General features: G+C 37.2%; 1 long non-coding RNA gene across 1 annotated transcript in view; it reads left to right on the top strand.

Moving 5' to 3' along the window:
* The first annotated feature begins 3,241 nt into the window (after nucleotides 1–3,241).
* Nucleotides 3,242–19,063, top strand: part of LOC128314016 (uncharacterized) — a 142,593-nt gene continuing 126,771 nt past the window's right edge. The window contains exons 1-2 of the long non-coding RNA XR_008295301.1: nucleotides 3,242–3,563; nucleotides 14,875–15,022. This is a non-coding gene — a long non-coding RNA (uncharacterized LOC128314016). The remainder of the gene's footprint in view (nucleotides 3,564–14,874; nucleotides 15,023–19,063) is intronic.

The raw sequence follows: 19,063 nt of genomic DNA, 5'->3' as shown, positions 1-19,063 counted from the left end.
TCCTTTTTTATCCCTATGTATCTCTTCTTGGACTTTGTCTACATCATTGTCTAAATTTAACCTCTCATATATGCACATCTATCTATCTATGTGCATATATATATATATATATATATATATATATAGTGTGTGTGTGTGTGTGTGTGTGTTTGTGTGTGTGTATTACTTCTGAAAAATTTCCAGACTAGGTTTTGCCATTCTCAATCCATGAGGAGGGACCTTGTCTTTCCATCTATGTAAAAATGTTGGTTAAAATTTGTTTATTCCATAAGAGCATGTTACTTCAGCAAGTACTTGTATGGTTTGCAAAACTTTAATAAATATACAGAATTAGGTCTCCAGGATACTAATCCTCCAGTTGCTGAATAGAGAATATAATCTTTATATGAGAGACAGCTCTTTTTTAAGACATACAATTTGTACAGAGTGATAGTGAGATACTGTCATATTTAAATGTGTGTACTCTATATTTTCTTCTAAATATTAGATTCTTAGGGTGCCTGTTTGGCTCAGATAGTTAACTGTCTGACTCTTGATTTCAGCTCAGGTCATGATCTCTCAGTTCTTGAGATCGAGTCCCATCTTGGGGTCTGTGCTGACAGTGTAGAATCTGCTTAGGATTCTCTCTCTTTCTCTCTCAATAAATAAATAAGCATTAAAAAATATTGGACCCTCATCCTCTACTTTTTCCATTAGCTTTCAAGCAACCTTTGGTCACAGAGGCCTACTTACACTTTTTCCTTTTCTCAGCAAGTGTTACTATATGAGACCACTCTTATGTGCATGATACCATCTAAATTAGAGTTACTAAATTATACTTGGGGGGATGCTGTGCCTATGTGGCTCAGTTGGTTGAGCATCCAACTCTTGATTTAAGCTCAGGTCATGATTCCAGGGTTGTGGGATCAAGCCCCATGTGAGGCTCTGTGCTGAGCTAGGAGCCTGCTTGGGATTCTCTCTCTCTCCCTATGCCCCTCTCCCCTGCTAGCGCACACGCGTGCACACACACATACACACACACACACACACGCACACACACACACACTCTCTCTCTCTCTCAAATAAAAAATAAAATAAATTACACTCTGGTATTATGATTCTTTTATCAGAGTTCTCTGTAAGGACTGTCATATGATTCTTTTGCATTTGATGTGACGTAGGGGCTGAGGATGTTTACTTTTAGATCATATATGTCCCCTTTGAGTGTAGGCAATCTGAAAGCTTAATAAGCAGGAAAACTTTGTTTCCTTGAGGAACAAAATACATTAAAACCTCACCATATTTTCCTCTGCATATTGGCAGCCAAGAAACTGTGTACATTTCATGTTCAATTCCAGAATTTGTGTTGATTTTTATTAGTGGAATATTGCCTGTAGCCTCCTAACAAACATCTCCAGGCCACCATACATTTAGACAGGGTAAACTGCATCCTCATGCCCAAGATGGATATGTGACTGTTGAAAGAGAAAGAAGGAGAAAGAGTATATGTTGGAGTGGGGGAAAGCAAATGAAAAGGGGAGCATTAGGATTCAATGAAACCACATGGCATCAGACAGATTGTGGCTCAAATCCCACATCTGCCATTTGATTGTCAGAACTTACATATCCTCTCTAATCTTAGGTTTTCTCATTTATAAATTGGTAATAAAAATACCCTCCTCACAGAGTTATTGAGAGGATTGGTAAAAATACCTAAGTAATTAGTATAATGTCTGGTTCTTAGTAATAGCTCAATAAATGGTAGCTCTGATTGTTCTTCTTATTAATATTATTGAATAAGAAAGATGGAGGGAAAATCCCAGCAAAAAAGCCAACAGCCTCAAAATGGAACTATTAGGGAGTTGTCTTTAGTATACTTTATGAGGAAAGGTTGTGCAAAGCCTCAAACTGCCAGGAAAACTGTGACATGGTAATGTTTTGCCTCCAAGAATTCTATTTTTTTCTTCTCTTTCTGTTCTTTTAGGATTCATAACTACTTGTGTCCATCAGTTTGTTCAAGTGTGTTCATTCGTTCTTTTATTCATCATTCGTTCATTTAAAAGGTATTTACTATCAAGATGCCTGGGTGGCTCAGTCGGTTAACCATTCGACTTTGGCTCACGTCGTGATCTCACCATTTGTGGGTTTGAGCCCCACATTGGTCTCTGTGCTAACAGCTAAGAGCCTGGAGCCTCCTTCAGAATCTGTGTCTCCCACTCTCTGTCCCTCCCATGCTCACACTCTGTCTCTCTCTTTCTCAAAAATAAATAAGTGTTAAAAAAAGGTATTTACAAAACAAAAAGGTATTTACTATAAACCTGCTTTGTTCATAATACTGAGCTAGGTTCTGGGGATATAATAGTTAATACAGGCATAGCTTTGCCTTCATGGAGAGTGCAGACTAGAGAAGGAGACAAAGTCTATTACAAGTGGTAATTGTGTATGCCTCCTCTTGTTGCAAGCAACAGTGACCTAGCGAACTATTTCACACAAAGGTCTTAATGAATCCTTCTAGGATTATTTATGACTAATGAAAAGTTCCTAAAGAGGTGAAAGTTTAATCCAAATAAATGAATCTCTAATAACAGAAGTTCTATTAATGTGTCACCAAGAATAAAACATATTTAAATCAAATGCTCTGCCAAGAATCCCTCAAATCCCACCACATAGTTAACTCCTCTTCTGCCAGGAAGTAAGGCTTTGATACTCTTTGTACACAGTGACTGTTAAACAATAAAGGATGTTCTTGGCCCCATGCCCCAAAGTGACACTTTCTCTCCTTATATACAAGCTCAAGACCAGCAAAGTCAGTTTTATATTTTAAAAGTGAAAAGGCCTTCTTGACTTGGATGAGCAAAGGAGGATCCACAATTAGAGTAACAAGAGGGTTTTTAACTCTGAGACATTTACACATGGAAATATGGAAGATATAACTAAACTACCAAAGGAAACATGATAATTGAGCTAAATGGAATTAAATGTGAAAGTCGTCCTCAAATCTTGCTGCACATTACAATCACCTAAGGACCTCTTTAAATGTGTTCATGCTCAAGGTGCCTGGGTGGCTCTGTCGGTTGAGCATCTGACTTCAGCTCAGCTCATGATCTCATGGTTTGTGAGTTCAAGCCCCACATCGGGCTCTGTGCTGACAGCTCAGAGCCTGAAGCCTACTTTGAATTCGGTGTCTCTCTCTCCTTCTGGTCTTCCCTGCTCACACACTCTCTCTCTCTCTCTCTCTCAAAAGTAAGTAAACATTAAAAAAAAAGTGTTCATGCTCCATTTTAGACCAGCTAAGTAAGCATACTTGGGATCTGGTCATTGGATTTTTTTTTTTTTTACATTTAAATCTTCTAGGAAATTCTATCATGCAGCCCAGGTTGAGACCACTGAAACAGAAAGGAGTCTTAGGGACTGAAGATGAACCCTAAAAGCTTGGCCAGATTTTGATACATGGAGAGGAGTAAAACTGACAGCTTGACAAGAGACTAGTGGAGAACAAATAGTCATACTTGAGTATGGCCCCACTTTGGGCTGTAAAGAGATGGCCTGACCTAAGCTAATGCCTCCTGTTGCACAGATGGAAGGTAGGTCTGTGGTATGTGAACAGGAATTATTCTACCACAAATACTCTTACTTCAACTTCTAATGTAGTCATGAAGGTTTCCTTGATTAGCTTTTTGGGAACAGTGAATATTTTGGGAACAGTGAATATTTTGGTTCCAGTGAGTTTGAGGTACTTCTTTTGGTGTATCTGGAAATAAGGGAAACTAAGGATTCAGGGGGAATAAAAAAGAAGATAAAGTTTTGGCCAAGAGATTCCCCCCCCCACCCCCCCTTCATGGGTCTTCTAAAGGAGAGAAAGCACGGAAATAATTGAATGAGCACTGAACCTGGATCACAGTTCAGTGCTTCTAGAGGCCAGGCATGTAGACAACTGGGAGGCTCCCTTTCCTTTGGAGACTTACCTCAGGAGTTCTGCTGGCCTATGTGGGAATTTCCAAAGAAAATCCTGAGAGGAAGTGATTGTAAGTGGAAATTAACTGTATATTTCTTTTTTGTTCCTTCCTTCCTTCCTTCCTTCCTTCCTTCCTTCCTTCCTTCCTTCCTTTTTTTCTAATTTAGGTTATCTAGGTCGTAAATGGTATTCTCTTTGTTTTTCCATCTATATTGTCTTATTTCAAAGAATAGGAGAATATTTATAAGAAGTCCTGTAGTTTCATTTACAATGTTAACACCCCACGCTAATTTCTCTGTAGGATGATAAATTATCCAAACCTGAATTCTAACAGAGTAAAGTTTCCAGAAACCTAAATTGGGCAGTTAGAAAGATAAACCTATATAGTTAGAAGTTATTCCAGTTAGTGTTTGACAAGACCTAATAACAGTAAAGACTGTTACCCATCCTAATTCTTTGCATTGCCAAGTTTAACCATGCTGATGTGTAGGGGTGCCTGGGTGGCTCAGTTGGTTAAGGGTCTGACTTCAGCTTAGGTCATGATCTCGCAGTTTGTGGTTTCCAGTCCCTCATTGAGCTCTGTGCTGACAGCTCAGAGTCTGGAGCCTCCTTCAGGTTCTGTGTCTCCCTCTCTCTCTGCCCCTCCCCTGCTCAGGCTCTGTCTCTCTCTCAAAAATAAAAAAACATTAAAATTTTAAAAAAATTTAAAAATGCTCCATGTAAGCATAAAAACATAAAAATACAGTCTTTTACTTTGGAGTTGATCTGTTAGACTCTGCTGTATCCTCAGGAATGGAGAGAGAGAAAATTGAATTTGCCAAAATTGGTCTTAGGATGAGTATTACTTGTAGCCAAAAGGAATAATGTTATAGGATACTTTAGGTTGGAATGGTGAGGCTGTGGACAGCATAACTGGATAACAGCAGATGGTAAGTAGACTACCTTCTAAAGGAAGTGATGGCAGTTAAATGCAAGGATTTATTTTACTGAGTGAGTTTTCAAATTTGACTGCTGTCCTCAGTCAAGTTTGACTTTTTTCTCTTCCCTCCTTCATAGCCCTTCATTTCTTCTTTATGTAAACATGGAGTAAATATTTTTATATTTTTAATTAGTTTTTATTAAAGTGTAATTAACACAGTGTTATATTAGTTTCAGGTGTAGAATATAATGATTCAATATTTCTATGCATTACTCCATGTTCATCACAATAAGTACACTCTTAATCCCCTTTATCTATTTCACCCATCCCCCAACCCACCTCCCCTAGAGCAAATATTTTTAAAATATGAATTTGGAAATGTGCCAAATGTTAGTCTTCCTGGGCTGGTCACATTATCATCTCCATCTCTGTCTTGAACTTTACCTTCTTGAAGAGTAGTGGTGGCCCTGAATGCTCCTTTATTCCCTTCCCAATATTTTGCCTTTTGTAGCTATCATTGGACAGATTCTAAGATGAGTCATACCCACCCCACACCCCCGCCACACACACACATATACACGCACAATGCCTCCTGCCTCCTTGTCTTCATGCTCTTTTATAATTACCTTACCTTGAATGTGGGTGGGACTTGTGACTTGATTCTTACTAATAGGATACAGCAAAAGTAAAGGATATCACTCCTATGATTACATTGTTATTTAAGACTACTTTGGTACCAAACCTGGTCTAGAGACTCGTCCTGCTAACATGAAGTTAGCAGCCATTGGGGAAAGTCTACATGGTGAGGAATTAGAGGCAGGTTCTAAGAACTGAGGGCAGCCCCAATATCCAACCAGTAAAAAGCCAGAACCCTAAGCCCTGCAATGACAAGGAAGGTAAATTGTGCCAACAATGGCAGTAGGTTTGGATATGGATAATTTCAAGCCTTCAGATGAGAACTCAGTGCAGCAGACACCAGTTGCAACCTTGTGAGACCCTAAACAGGAGACCCATTTAAGAGGTGCTCAAACTTCTGACCCACTAAAACCGCGAGATTATAAAATACGTGTGTGGTTTTAAGCTTCCATGTTTGTGATAATTTGTTACAAAGCAACAGAAAACTATTTTACCTATTTAGAAGTACAAATCAAAATGATGCTAAAGATGAGCCAAGTAGGGACCAGATGAGTGGTAAGACTCCATCTTATCTGTAGCATTTGTTCTGAGGTTGGAGGTTCTGTCTTTCAGTAATTCATTTACAAAAGGTTTGGTGTGTGGAATTACCACTTTGTCTCACTAGTGCCCTGTCAAGCTGAAAAACAAGTGGTAATCAGGCAATCTGAGAACATTTTTAATGATTGAACATAGTTTACATCATTAAAGAAAAATAGGTCAGTGTAATTTACCAGTTGTTCACCAGTATGAGAGAGATTTGTTTTACCCTGTGGATATTGGCTTGTTATTATAGTTACTATAATCAATACAAGAAGAAAAGAAAACTCCAGTGTTTGAGCCAGACCAGTTCATGTCTTTTGAAAGCTCTTTAAGGATAGATTGATTACCTGAAAAAAGCAAGTGAAAAATGCCAGCTACTCAACTCAAAACAGTATGTGTATGTATAGCTATGTGCTGATTAATCCCATTTAAATTCTGTTACCTACCTTTTAAATAAACGATCAAGAGAGTCCTTGTATATGCATACATTTAAAAAATGATGAAACTGAGTCCAGCTGCATTACTTTCTTTTGTAGGAAGACTAGTGGCAGTCCTGGATTACAAATGAAATTGTCTAATACAAATCAAATATAGGGTATGGAAAGAAGACTTAGGAAACTCTCCAAATACAAGATGATATGATACCTTCACCCAGTATTCTTTATATAGGGAACTTTAAGGGCTTTAAACTTTAGGGAACTTTTTTTTTTTGTACTTCAATGTTCATAGGAGCTTTATTTTTTTTAATATTCAGTCTGTTCTTTTATTTTTATTTTTTTAATAAGAAATTTATTGTCAAATTGGTTTCCATACAACACCCAGTGCTCATCCCAACAGGTGCCCTCCTCAACACCCATCACCCACTTTCCCCTCCCTCCCACCCCTCATCAACCTTCAGTTTATTCTCAGTTTTTAAGAGTCTCTTATGGTTTGGCTCCCTCCCTCTCTAACTTTTTTTTTCCTTCCCTCCCGCATGGTCTTCTGTTAAGTTTCTCAGGATCTACATAAGAGTGAAAACGTATGGTATCTGTCTTTCTCTGTATGACTTATTTCACTTAGCATAACACTCTCCAGTTCCATCCACGTTGCTACAAAAGGCCATATTTCATTCTTTCTCATTGCCAAGTAGTATTCCATTGTGTCTATAAACCACAATTTCCTTATCCATTCATCAATTGATGAACATTTAGGCTCTTTCCATAGTTTGGCTATTGTTGAAAGTGCTGCTATAAACATTGGGGTGCAAGTGCCCCTATGCGTCAGCACTCCTGTATCCCTTGGGTAAATTCCTAGCAGTGCTATTGCTGGGTCATAGGGTAGGTCTATTTTTAATTTTTTGAAGAACCTCCACACTATTTTCCAGAGCGGCTGCAGCAGTTTGCATTCCCATGAAAAGTGCAAGAGGATTCCCGTTTCTCCACATCCTCTCCAGCATCTATAGTCTCCTGATTTGTTCATTTTAGCCACTCCGACTGGAGTGAGGTGATACCTCAGTGTGGTTTTGATTTGTATTTCCCTGATGAGGAGTGACATTGAGCATCTTTTCATGTGCCTGTTGGCCATCTGGAGGTCTTCTTTAGAGAAGTGTCTATTCATGTTTTCTGCCCATTTCTTCACTGGATTATTTGTTTTTCAGGTGTGGAGTTTGGTGAGTTCTTTATAGATTTTGGATACTAACCCTTTGTCCTATATGTCATTTGCAAATATATTTTCCCATTCCGTTGGTTGCCTTTTAGTTTTGTTGATTGTTTCCTTTGTAGTGCATAAACTTTTTATCTTTTGAGGTCCCAATAGTTCATTTTTGCTTTTAATTCCCTTGCCTTTGGAGATGTGTCAAGTAAGAAATTGCTGCGGCTGAGGTCAGAGAGATTTTTTTCCTGCTTTCTCCTCTAGGGTTTTGGTGGTTTCCAGCCTCACATTCAGGTCCTTTATCCATTTTGAGTTTATTTTTGTGAATGGTGTAAGAAAGTGGTCTAGTTTCATTCTTCTGCATGTTGCTGTCTAGTCCTCCCAGTATCATTTGTTAAAGAGACTGTCTTTTTTCCATTGGATAGTCTTTCCTGCTTTGAAAGAGATTAGCGGGACATAACTTTTGTGGGTCCAATTCTGGAGTCTCTATTCTATTCCATTGGTCTATGTGTCTGTTTTTGTGCCAATACTATGCTGTCTTGATGATGACAGCTTTGTAGTAGAGGCTAAAGTCTGGGATTGTGATGCCTCCCGCTTTGGTCTTCTTCTTCAATATTACTTTGGCTATTCGGGGTCTTTTGTGGTTCCATACAAATTTTAGGATTGCTTGTTCTAGCTTCGAGAAGAAGGCTGGTGCAATTTTGATTGGGAGTTCACTGAATGTGTAGATTACTTTGGGAAGTATTGACATTTTAATAATATTTATTCTTCCAATCCATGAGCACAGAATTTTTTTCCATTTCTTTGTATCTTCTTCAATTTCCTTCAGAAGCTTTCAATAGTTTTCAGCATACAGATCTTTTACATCTTTGGTTAGGTTTATTCCTAGGGATTTTATGATTCTTGGTGCAATTGTAAATGGGATCAGTTTCTTTATTTGTCTTTCTGTTGCTTCATTATTAGTGTATAAGAATGCAGCTGATTTTTGTACATTAATTTTGTATCCCGCGACTTTGCTGAATTCATGTATCAGTTCTAGCAGACTCTAGGAGTCTATCGGGTTTTCTGTGTATAATATCAAAAGGACATTAGCTTCTTTTCAATTACTATTTTCTAGGACAGTCTAGGGTTGAACATAATTTATATCCAAGGAAAACTGGAGACACTCTAATAATGTTTAAATAGTTAGCAATAATAACTTAGTGTTTATATATCATTTTATAAGGATGTTCATATTAATAATCTCATGAAATGTAAGACTGAGACAGCAGATTCTCCATTCTGCATTTGAGAGAGGGAGAGAAAGAGAATGGGAAAGTGGAAGGGAGAGAGAGAGCTAGTGAGCACAAAGTCAAGATGAGAGTGGAAATTTTATACTTCCTTCCCTAAGGACTTACCATCATCACATCCTATTTTATTAACACCTGTGTATATGTCGAGACAGAACTTCTGCCCATCTACCATCCAGAAACACCAGGGAGAAGGAGACTCATCAAGTTTTATCAATAAAATCCTGAATCTTTACATTATCAGTCTTCCTTCCATTATTGTGCCCTAGAATTGATTTTTTGAGGATAAAAACTGGGGCCCAAAGAGGTGGTGTGTCTTGTCCAATATGAGTAAGAGTTGGCCCCTAGTAGAAACTACCTATAAAGCCCTGAGGTCTTACTTTGTTCTAGCCACTTCATATACATCATCCTTCTAAGAAGCTTTGTGCATATGAAGAAACTGAGGCTCAGAATGCTTAAGGTATTTGCTCATAGCTGCACAGCTAGTAAATGGAATTTGAAGGATTTAAAGCCAGGTCTCTTTAATGCTAAAGTCCACACTCCTTTCATTAAGGTAGGCCACTTGTTGACAATCTAGTTCTCTTGATTCCCAGTGATAGCAACTTTCTTATCAGTGTGTCTGATCCCAGAGTTCTAGGTCAAAGATAAAGTCAAAATAGGTCTTTATCCTATGACGATTTATCTAGAGATTGTCTGTCTTTCACAAATAGCTAGAGCATTGGTTTGTAAGAAAACAAAAGGACAGCTGCTTCCTTGCAGAGTCTTTGTGTGTGTGTGTGTGTGTGTGTGTGTGTGTGTGTGTGTGTGTACATATGGTCACATGGCTCTGTTATAATAGGTAAAGCAGAAGTTGGTTGCTCTCTGTGATGTTTCTGCATAGTGATGTTTGTAAAATTATTTTTACTTTTTGGCTTTTATTTGACTTGTAGTTTTTCACTGTCTCTATATGCCGACATTCATCAGCATGTATTAACGATGCTTGGAAAAAAAAAAAAAAAGATGCCTGTTCATAGTGACTGGGCCAGCATGAGCCATTTCAATCCTGGCTAGACTGTTTCTTCCTTAGGGCATCAGTCTGGAGTCATGGAGCCTGAGCTTCCTTGATGTTTCCCTTTAGGAAAGGAAAGAGAATTTCACAGGCACCAAAGGACCCTATCAAAGACACCAGACTTCGGGTGGAGCCTGGGGTACAGTGTGGCACAGTGAAGCAAAGTGCATATTTACAGGACAAATGGAAGGCTTTTCTTGGAATTTCAAGAACAGAAGGTACAGACAGACACAGTAGTCTCTCAGCCACACTTTAATGAGCCAGGGCCCTTGGCTGCCTGGATGCTCAGTAACAGAACGCCTGTGTAGTGAGAATACAAGCAAAGGATGTTCGGGCTCTGCTTGGGCAGGTGTCTCCAAGGGGAGGGAAACATGACTCATGACACTTGAGGTAAGTTGACACCACTGCCATCACCCTTGGAAAACAATTTGTGGGCAGAGATCTAGGCTGTTTATAAAAATGACATGAGCAGCAGCTTCAACCTCAGGAGGCATCATAGGAATAGATAAAGAGGAGGATTACAGAAGCTAAAGCTTTTGTTTAAAGAGAGATTACAAAGCATTTAGGTCGGATCAAGTTGTCCTGAAGCTTAACTGCTAAAATGTGCCCCTTTTCTCTATTCTGTAATGAGTTTCGCTCTTAAACTTAGTGCTCAAATGTGAAGATGAAGATGAGGCTGTGTTTGGAATAACCACACATGAGATTGTTGGTCTCTTTACCTTCTGTTAATAGGAATTCAGGAAACATGAAGATTAGAAGAGATTCCAACATTAGTTTTTCTTGTAACAAGGGCAAGTGCTTTCTAAGTACTTGAATGTGAAGAGGAAATCATGCAGCGGGAAAGTGGATGCAACAAGGTTAACACTACAGAGATTTTCATAAACGTATGGTTTCTGTGCTGGAAATTGTCCAAAGTGTAGACTCCCCCTGTTGAGAGAGTGAAAATATAGGTTTAAAAACATTCAATCTATTTCCCACTTCTGAGGCTGAATTGGATTGACTGCATGGCTGATCCAGTACCTGCAAAAACCTACACATTCAGGAAGTGACTTTAAAAAATGAATTGACCAAAACTCAGCCAATTTGTCAGCTATTTGTAGAATTGGCCTTTGTTCAGCTAGGGATCATTCCTGATATTCTCTATGTCAGAGAGATTTTCTGCCTCAGTGAATCCTTCCCTTTCTTTGGGAATTAAAATTTAAAGAAAAATGATAAAATTCCAAAAGAACCATATGCAAAATTAGACATGTGTGACTTATTAATTCATTTGCTAATACAATAGCAATGCATAGAACATCCACTAGATGCCTGGCTCTATTCTGAGTGCTGGAAATCCAGGGACAAACAAGGTAAATACCCCACACTTAAGTTACAGTAGGGAAGACAGAAACAAGAGTTAAATACACACATATGTACAAGAATATGCTTTTATAGTGTGGTAGATGTTACCAAGAAATTAAAGGAGGGAGAGTGTAGGAAATTTAAAGGCTGTTCTAGAGTGGATGTCAGGGTAGGCTTTTCTGAGGAAGGGATATTTAAGCAGAGATCTGAAGATACGTAGGAAAAAGTAGTGTGAAGTTCTAACAAACTGTTCAATAGAGAGGTGATAACATAGGATGGGAATAGCAGGTGTAAATGTTTTGAAGCAAAAACTAGCTTAGGGTGTTTTACAAACCTCAAGGAGGTCAGTGTAGCTGAAGTGAAGAGGGTCAGAAGGAGCAAAGCAGGAGGTAAGGCTAGAGGGTAGCAGAGGCCATGTTGTATAGGCCAGGGGAATCCTTGGTAAGCAGCTGGGCTGTTATTCTAAATGTGATGAAAAGCAGAACAGTATTGTAAAGGAAGTGACATAATATGATATATAGTTTTAAAGAGCTCCCTGGTGACTGTGTAGAGAATAAATTGTAGCATGGTGAGAGTAGAAGCAAGGAGACCAGTTGTGAGTCAATTTCTAAAGGCCACAAAGGAGATGGTATCTTAGAAGTGTGTGATGTTTGAATAAGTGAGCAGAAATAATGAGACGTGGATATATTTTGAGAGTAAAACCCAAAAGAGCTTTCTGATATGTTAGACGTGGATAAAGTTGAGATTGGAGAAAGAATAACGGGAAGAATGGAGCCATCTAGAATTTTGGCAGAGGACAAACTTCACCCATGCACAGGCCATGATTGAGTTTAGCAAATAAGTGAATGCAATGAGGGAAATAGTGAAGAAACAGATGTTTGGGGGGATTGAGGTGGAAATAAAAAGTTTTGACTAGAACATGTTATGTTTTAGATACCTCTAAACTATTACTATTAATATTCAGTTAGGGGTGAGTCTAGCATCAGGGAGAGGTCTGGATGGGGAATACAAGTTGGGTGTCATCAGCATATAGATGCCTTATAAAAGCACAAAATTGTAAGATCACTGAAGGAGGTAGAGAGAGAGTAGGGCCAAAGACCAAGATTGGGGGGCAGGACAATATTCAGGAAAGAGTAGAGGAAAAGAAACTGGCAAATAAAACTGAAGAGAAGTCATCTGTGAAATAAACAAATTTCACTGAGAATAAAGTGAAGGGATTATTTCAAAGCTTGATAATGATTGAATAATAAGGACATTGAACCAACTGATGGATTTAGTGAGATAAAGATGTTTGTGACATTATAAAGAGGAAAAAAAGGCTGATTATAGATTTTTTTTTAAAGCAAGGAAGTGGAGACTGAATGTAGATAATACATTCAGTGATTTTTCTGTAAAGAAAGCAGAATAAATTGACACTATCTGGAATAGAACATAGGGTTAAGATATATTTTTTTTATAATGTATTTATATGCTCTATTAGTCAGGATAGGCTAAGTTATGCTGCAGTAACAAATTAGGCCCCAAATTCCAGTGGTTTACTACAACAAAGGGTTATGTTTCATCCATCCTACAGATTCAGGGAAAGTAGGCTGGAAGCTCTCTTACCCAAAGTTCCTTGAGGTCACAGTCTGACTGAGGTTCCATTGTCTTATATGTGCATGATCTTAAATATGCAAACCGTTCAACTGCTACAGCAGATGAGTAAGACTAGAAAAGTGTACATGGGGTTTTTCGCTCTCTTAGTGCAAGATGGTTGTACATTTACTTGGTCAGAAGTAATCACATGGCCTGCCTAATGACTAGAAAATTTAGGAAAGCAATCGAAATATTTAATGGGCTTCCACCATGTAAGTCAGTAGGAATGACACCTTAGTAGAGTAAATGAAATTTAAGAACCAAATTCCTGAGCAGGCAGGAGGGGATTAAAGTCAGTTCCCTTTTAGACAGACTAGTTTTAGCAGCCCTATTTGAGTAAGCATATTTCACTGGCTGTATCAGAAACTTGAGTATATAGATACTGATTATAAAACCTGGGAGATTTGGTGATGGAAAGATGAGGGAATTGTCTTCTGAATACTTTATTTTCTTGGGGAAATAAAAAAAAACAAAGTCATCAATTAGGAATGAAGAAAGGGGAGTAATTTTTATAGATTTTATGAGAGCATCTGTAAATAATGGTCTCTAACAGTGGAAAACACATTCACTAGGAGATGTGGTAAGATGACAGAGGCAATATAGTATAATGGTTATCTGCACAGATCCTGCAGCCAGACTGTTTGGAATGCAGTCTTGGCTGTATCAATTATAACTGTGTCCTTACTTACCTAACAACTAAGTGCTTCTGTTTTCTAATCTGTAAAGTTGGGATAATAATAGTACTTACATCATAGGATTGTTTGGTGAATTAAAAGAGCTTGGCATTGTGAAATGTCAGCTGTTATTGTGAGGATAGCCTGACAATGGGACAATTTCAGATTAATTGTCCTAAAAGTGAAGTAATCCTAATAGTTCAGTACTGAGATATCATGATTTCACTTATATATGGAATTAAAAAAACAAACGAACAAACAAAAAACTCAGAATCAGAGAACAGATTGGTGGTTATCAAAGGGGAAGCAGGATGGGGGTGTAAAAAAAGGGTTAAGGAGGTCAATTTTATGGTGATAGATGGTAACTAGACATACTGTGATTGTCTAGTTTTAGTGTATACAAATATCAAATGATTATGTCACATGCCTGAAATTAATACAATGTTATATAACAATTTTACCTCAATTAAAAAACAAGCAAAAAAACAACCTCCTCTCTTGGAAATGAAATAATTTTTTCTGTATCAAATAAAATTATATTTTTGAGATAAAGTTCACATTATTTTTACCATAGATTACTTGTTTTTCCTCTATTTAAGAATCCCTGAGTATTTGGACCTTGGTGTTTAGTGGGAAACAGTAAACCAAGAATCTCTACTTCAATTATCCTGCCAGCTTACACACTGCCTTCTTAGTTGCTAATGATCTGAAACAAATGTCACTAAGTAGAAAGGAAGATTAATTCCAATAAGACTGTGTGGGTATGCCAAATCTATTTTCTTTCCTCATGCAGGAATCTGTGAGGAGGCCAAAAGCACAATCTGCTTTGTGTAATACAATAGGGCAATTTTCTCCATATTTTTCTTTGCCTTTAGAAGTCTTTTTACATTGGCTTTCCCTTCCAGAAATCCTCTCTAGCTTCCTTAATAACCCAGGCTACAGACACCCTTATGATGTTTGATAGTAGATATTACTTGGTATCTAATTCATTGGGATTCCTCATCCTATAGCTGTTAGATTTCTGACTTAAACAATTTCCCTGATAGCCTCTCCCAGTTCTCACTAAAATATGCTTGCAAATGCATGAGAACAAGAAATATAGAAATGGCAAAAGAAGAAAACTCAGAAAAAAGGAACTAAAATTAGAAACTAATATAATGCCAAAATCAAAGTAAAATTCTCCATTGCAGACGGAGCCAGATGGGAAAATCCTTCACATTCCATTCTTCTATTCTCCAGACACATTCTTCTGTTCCTAAGACATGGACAGCCAAGGAAACAAGCAATTCTTCTGTGGTGTCAAGTCTATGATGCCTACCTCATTTGAGTGATGGAATTGTGAGTAAATTTTATGTTTTTTTGCTGATACTTATTCTTTATCTTCTAACTTTTTAATCTAAATAGCTTTAAAAAGAATATCTGTGTATCTATCTGTCTACCTATTAGCAGAAGATTAAAGTAGTTATTTTTGGGATTAGGAGTTTGGGTGATAATTTTGCCTTTCTATGTTATTATATTTTGAAATATTTCTATATTCATATTTTACCGTATAATTAGGGAATAGAATGTAGTTTTCAAAAGATAGTACTTTAGAGGACGTTGAGGAAATTCATTACCTCTTATTTTAAGTCAGATTTGCAACAAAATATTTTCTACTTGGTGTTTTTTTTTTCTTTTTCTTTTTTCTTTCTTTTTACTACTAACGTGAGAAAGAGTACCTTTTTTATGAAGAAGATTAATATATATGTAATTCAAGATGGTGGTCTGGGTTCTTACCCAAAATGGATGGTATGTTTACCATCCATGGTAATGGATGCCATTTACCATGGATGCCTTAAAATATAGTCTAGGTAGTATGCGGAACTCACAATAGTGGTTCCAGGGGGCCATTAAAGAGCTAGATTATCTAGAAGATAAAACTGGGGATGGCTTTTCAATAATAATGACTTTAACAATGTTGAAACAATTACTGAGATAATGTGCTATTAATAAAATTTCTTTGGATGCACGAGGGACTATGGCATATCTTAAGATAGGAGCCATCCTCTAAACAACCAAAACTGAGGTATAAGAGACTCTTGTAGCTGATTTGGAAGCATCTGCTTTATACTTCGTTACTTTATCATTATTGTAATTGTTATTATTAAGGCATACTTTATATACTTTGAAATGTACAGATCTTAGGTGTGAGTTCTAACAGTCCTGACAAATGCATGTACTGTGTAATCTGTATCTATATCAAGGTATAGGACATTTCCTTTCACCAGAACATTTCCCAGAAAATTTGGTTTCTTTTCAGTGTAGGGTTTTTATGAGTAAAAATGCTGTGGACACTCCTGTCTGGCATGATGGACATAAACACACATTCCTGTGGGCAGATGTCTGGAGTGAGATTGGTAGATCATGGGATATGTGTTTCTTAATAGTTAGTAGGTACTGTAAAACTTTTTTTCTATGTGGTGGGATCAATTTACACTCTCCTGGCTACGTAAGAAGTTTACAGTTGTTCCATATACTTGCCAACACTTAGTATTGCTCATCTTTTTAATTTTACTCATTCTGGTGAGTATGTCATAGGAACTTATTGTGGTTCTAAGTTACATTTTTCTGGTAACTAATGATGTGTGTACTTTTTTATTTGTTTACTGGATATTTTGATAGCCTCTGTTGTGAAAAGCCTACCTATCACAATGTATTTTAAATGGTATATTTTCTTATCTATTATTATGCCCCAACAACTGGTCTGTAAATTCCCTAAAGGTAAGGAATATTTTTAAGAGATTTTCTTAGTCTTGATACTTAGCACTTTGTACTAGCACAATGCAGATTCTAAGGCAAAAAAAAATGATTTGAATGAAATATAGATAATTATTAAATAGCTTTTCAAATGTGCCAGATGCTTTTCATGTATTACCTCAATTAATCTCTGCATTAACTTCACTTATGGATGAGGAACTTAAAGCTTAGAGAGCTTTAAATATTTGCCATGACTACAGAGTTAGTAAATGGCTTGAATTGCTATAGTCTGAAACCAGGACTTTCTTGTTCAAAAACGATTTTCTTTGTCCCTTTGAATCCATCACAATGGCTTCAGATTAGAAACAGTTCTTTCATTGTACTTATTCTGCACCTATTTACTGCACATGTTGACAGAGAATGCTGTGCTCTCTAACATCCACGTTTCTTTTCTTTTTTTCTGGGCGCACAGATAAACTACATTTCTCAGGCCCTTTGAAATTAGTTTGGGTCAGTGAACAAGTTACAGCAATGGAATGTGATTTAATGTTTTGTATGATACTTCTAGGTCTCATCCATAAAAATCTCCCACATGCGATCTTCTACTTAATGTTCCTGTGGCACACTTGAACTTCACATGTTGAAGATGGTGGTATCATAAGATATAAAGAGCCTTGATCCCTGAGTAACTATGTGGAACAAAAACTCCTCTCCTCTCCCTGTCATATTGGTCTGTCATGAGTGAACATTAAACTCTCATTATGATAGACCACAGATATTTCAGAATTTGTTATATCAGCGCAGCCTACTAAAATCTCTTTCTAGGTGTTGGTGATGCAGAGATGAATAACTGTTAGCTTTAGGGAATATAATTTTTACGGGCAAAGAATTCTAAATATGAGAAATGCTATAAAAAGGTACAGACCAACTTTTATGGCAAATGATGGAGAGAGATTAATTCTGCTTTGTAAATTTAGGGAATATATCACTGAGGGGTGCGTGTGTGTGTGTGTGTGTGTGTGTGTGTGTGTGTGTGTAGTTGTTTTTTTTTTTTTTTCACTTGGGTCTTGGGAGGATCAAATGAAAATGATAGGAATTTTTGTTTGTAGAAACAGCATTAGGAAATGTGTAGAAAGCTAAAAAAAAACATGCTATACTCCTTCCTGGAGATTTGTGAAGTTTTATGTGGCTAGAATATAGATTTGCATAAGGAGGATGGTAAGAGAAAAGTCTAATAAAATAGATTGATAGCCAAAATTGAAACATCTCATATGCCATGATAAAGAACTAGAACTTGGTCTTATGATCAATGGGAGCCATCTCTTAAGAATTGAAGGGAGAAAAAACTGGAAGCAGGAGAATCATTTGAAGGTAGTGCAATCATCTTGATAAAAAAAAAAAACGAGGATCAGAACTAAGACATTGTCAATGAGAATTAAGAGGAGGTAGATTCTTAAAATTAATACTGCTCTGGAGGTAAAGAGAATGACATTTAGACTGTTTCTTTGGTTGAATATCACCCACCATTAGAAAAGTGTTACATAAATCAAATCCAAATGAATCTTTTGTATTTTCAGGTCTGATTCTGGAGTCCATGTTTTTTGTTAAAATGTCAATTGTTGATTTCTTTCTCTAACTTCTCAGAACTTCTAGAAACCTTGTTCTATTTAACATGTGCTCATCAATAACATTGTATCAATGAAAAAAAAGTTCTGATGCTATAATTGTTCATTCCTACACACCCTTCCTCAACTTCTCTGTTTCTTTGTTTTCTGTTTTAGATGGAAGAAAAGCAGTTGAATTCCATAAATACTTCTGAGCTCCTATTATGCGCTCAGCATAGCAGTAGGCACTAATGATAAAGAGGGTATGAACCTCAGTTTCAGACTTTAAAGAATTCCTGGTCTAGTGTGGGTAGGGAGACAGTGGATTGAGAAGGATAAGATAACAACTCCAGATGGCTACAATGCAGTCTAACATAACTACCAAAATGAGGTATTATAAGGGTTCGTACTAAGTGATAAGAGGGTTCAAAAGAGCGATGTTACTGATTAAGAACAATACGTATGGTTCTGTGCAGACTACACAATGTGGTACAGGTTTCAATGACAAGATGCTGCTGCTGCTGATAATGATAATGGAGGACAAGTTCCTTTTAGCATCTACAATTATGTTAGTTACTATTGACATGTCTATGGGAATGTAGCCAGGCAAGCTATTCATCCACATGCATGCCTGGTTTCCTACATTAATGATTCAAATCACTGATTATGTAATAATAATAATGAGAACTGTTAGCCAAAAAGTCAATTTCCATTGTTTGTTTTGCTTCTTCATGGAAATAAAGGCACACAGGAGGAAAAGTATCACCAAGGATTAAGGAAGTTTATGCATCAGGATCAGAGTAGGAAACACCTAGCAGCTTAGCAAAAAGAATAAAAGAGCAGTTTCTTCTCTTCTGCCCCTGAAAAAATATACTTACAAACTGAATCACAGTAGAAGAGGAAAAGATAGGCCGTCACGTGACAAGGGGAGGTAGGAAAAAAAAAAGCAGCAAGCAGGATTTTAGTTTTGTTTTTCAAGGATTAAGTAAGGATTCTGCCAGGAACATGATGAAGTAAATTTCTCAAAGGGGTAAAATTT

This window comes from Acinonyx jubatus, chromosome C1 (assembly GCF_027475565.1).
Source record: "Acinonyx jubatus isolate Ajub_Pintada_27869175 chromosome C1, VMU_Ajub_asm_v1.0, whole genome shotgun sequence".
Lineage (NCBI taxonomy): Eukaryota > Metazoa > Chordata > Mammalia > Carnivora > Felidae > Acinonyx > Acinonyx jubatus.
This window is presented reverse-complemented; position numbering and strand designations above follow the sequence as displayed.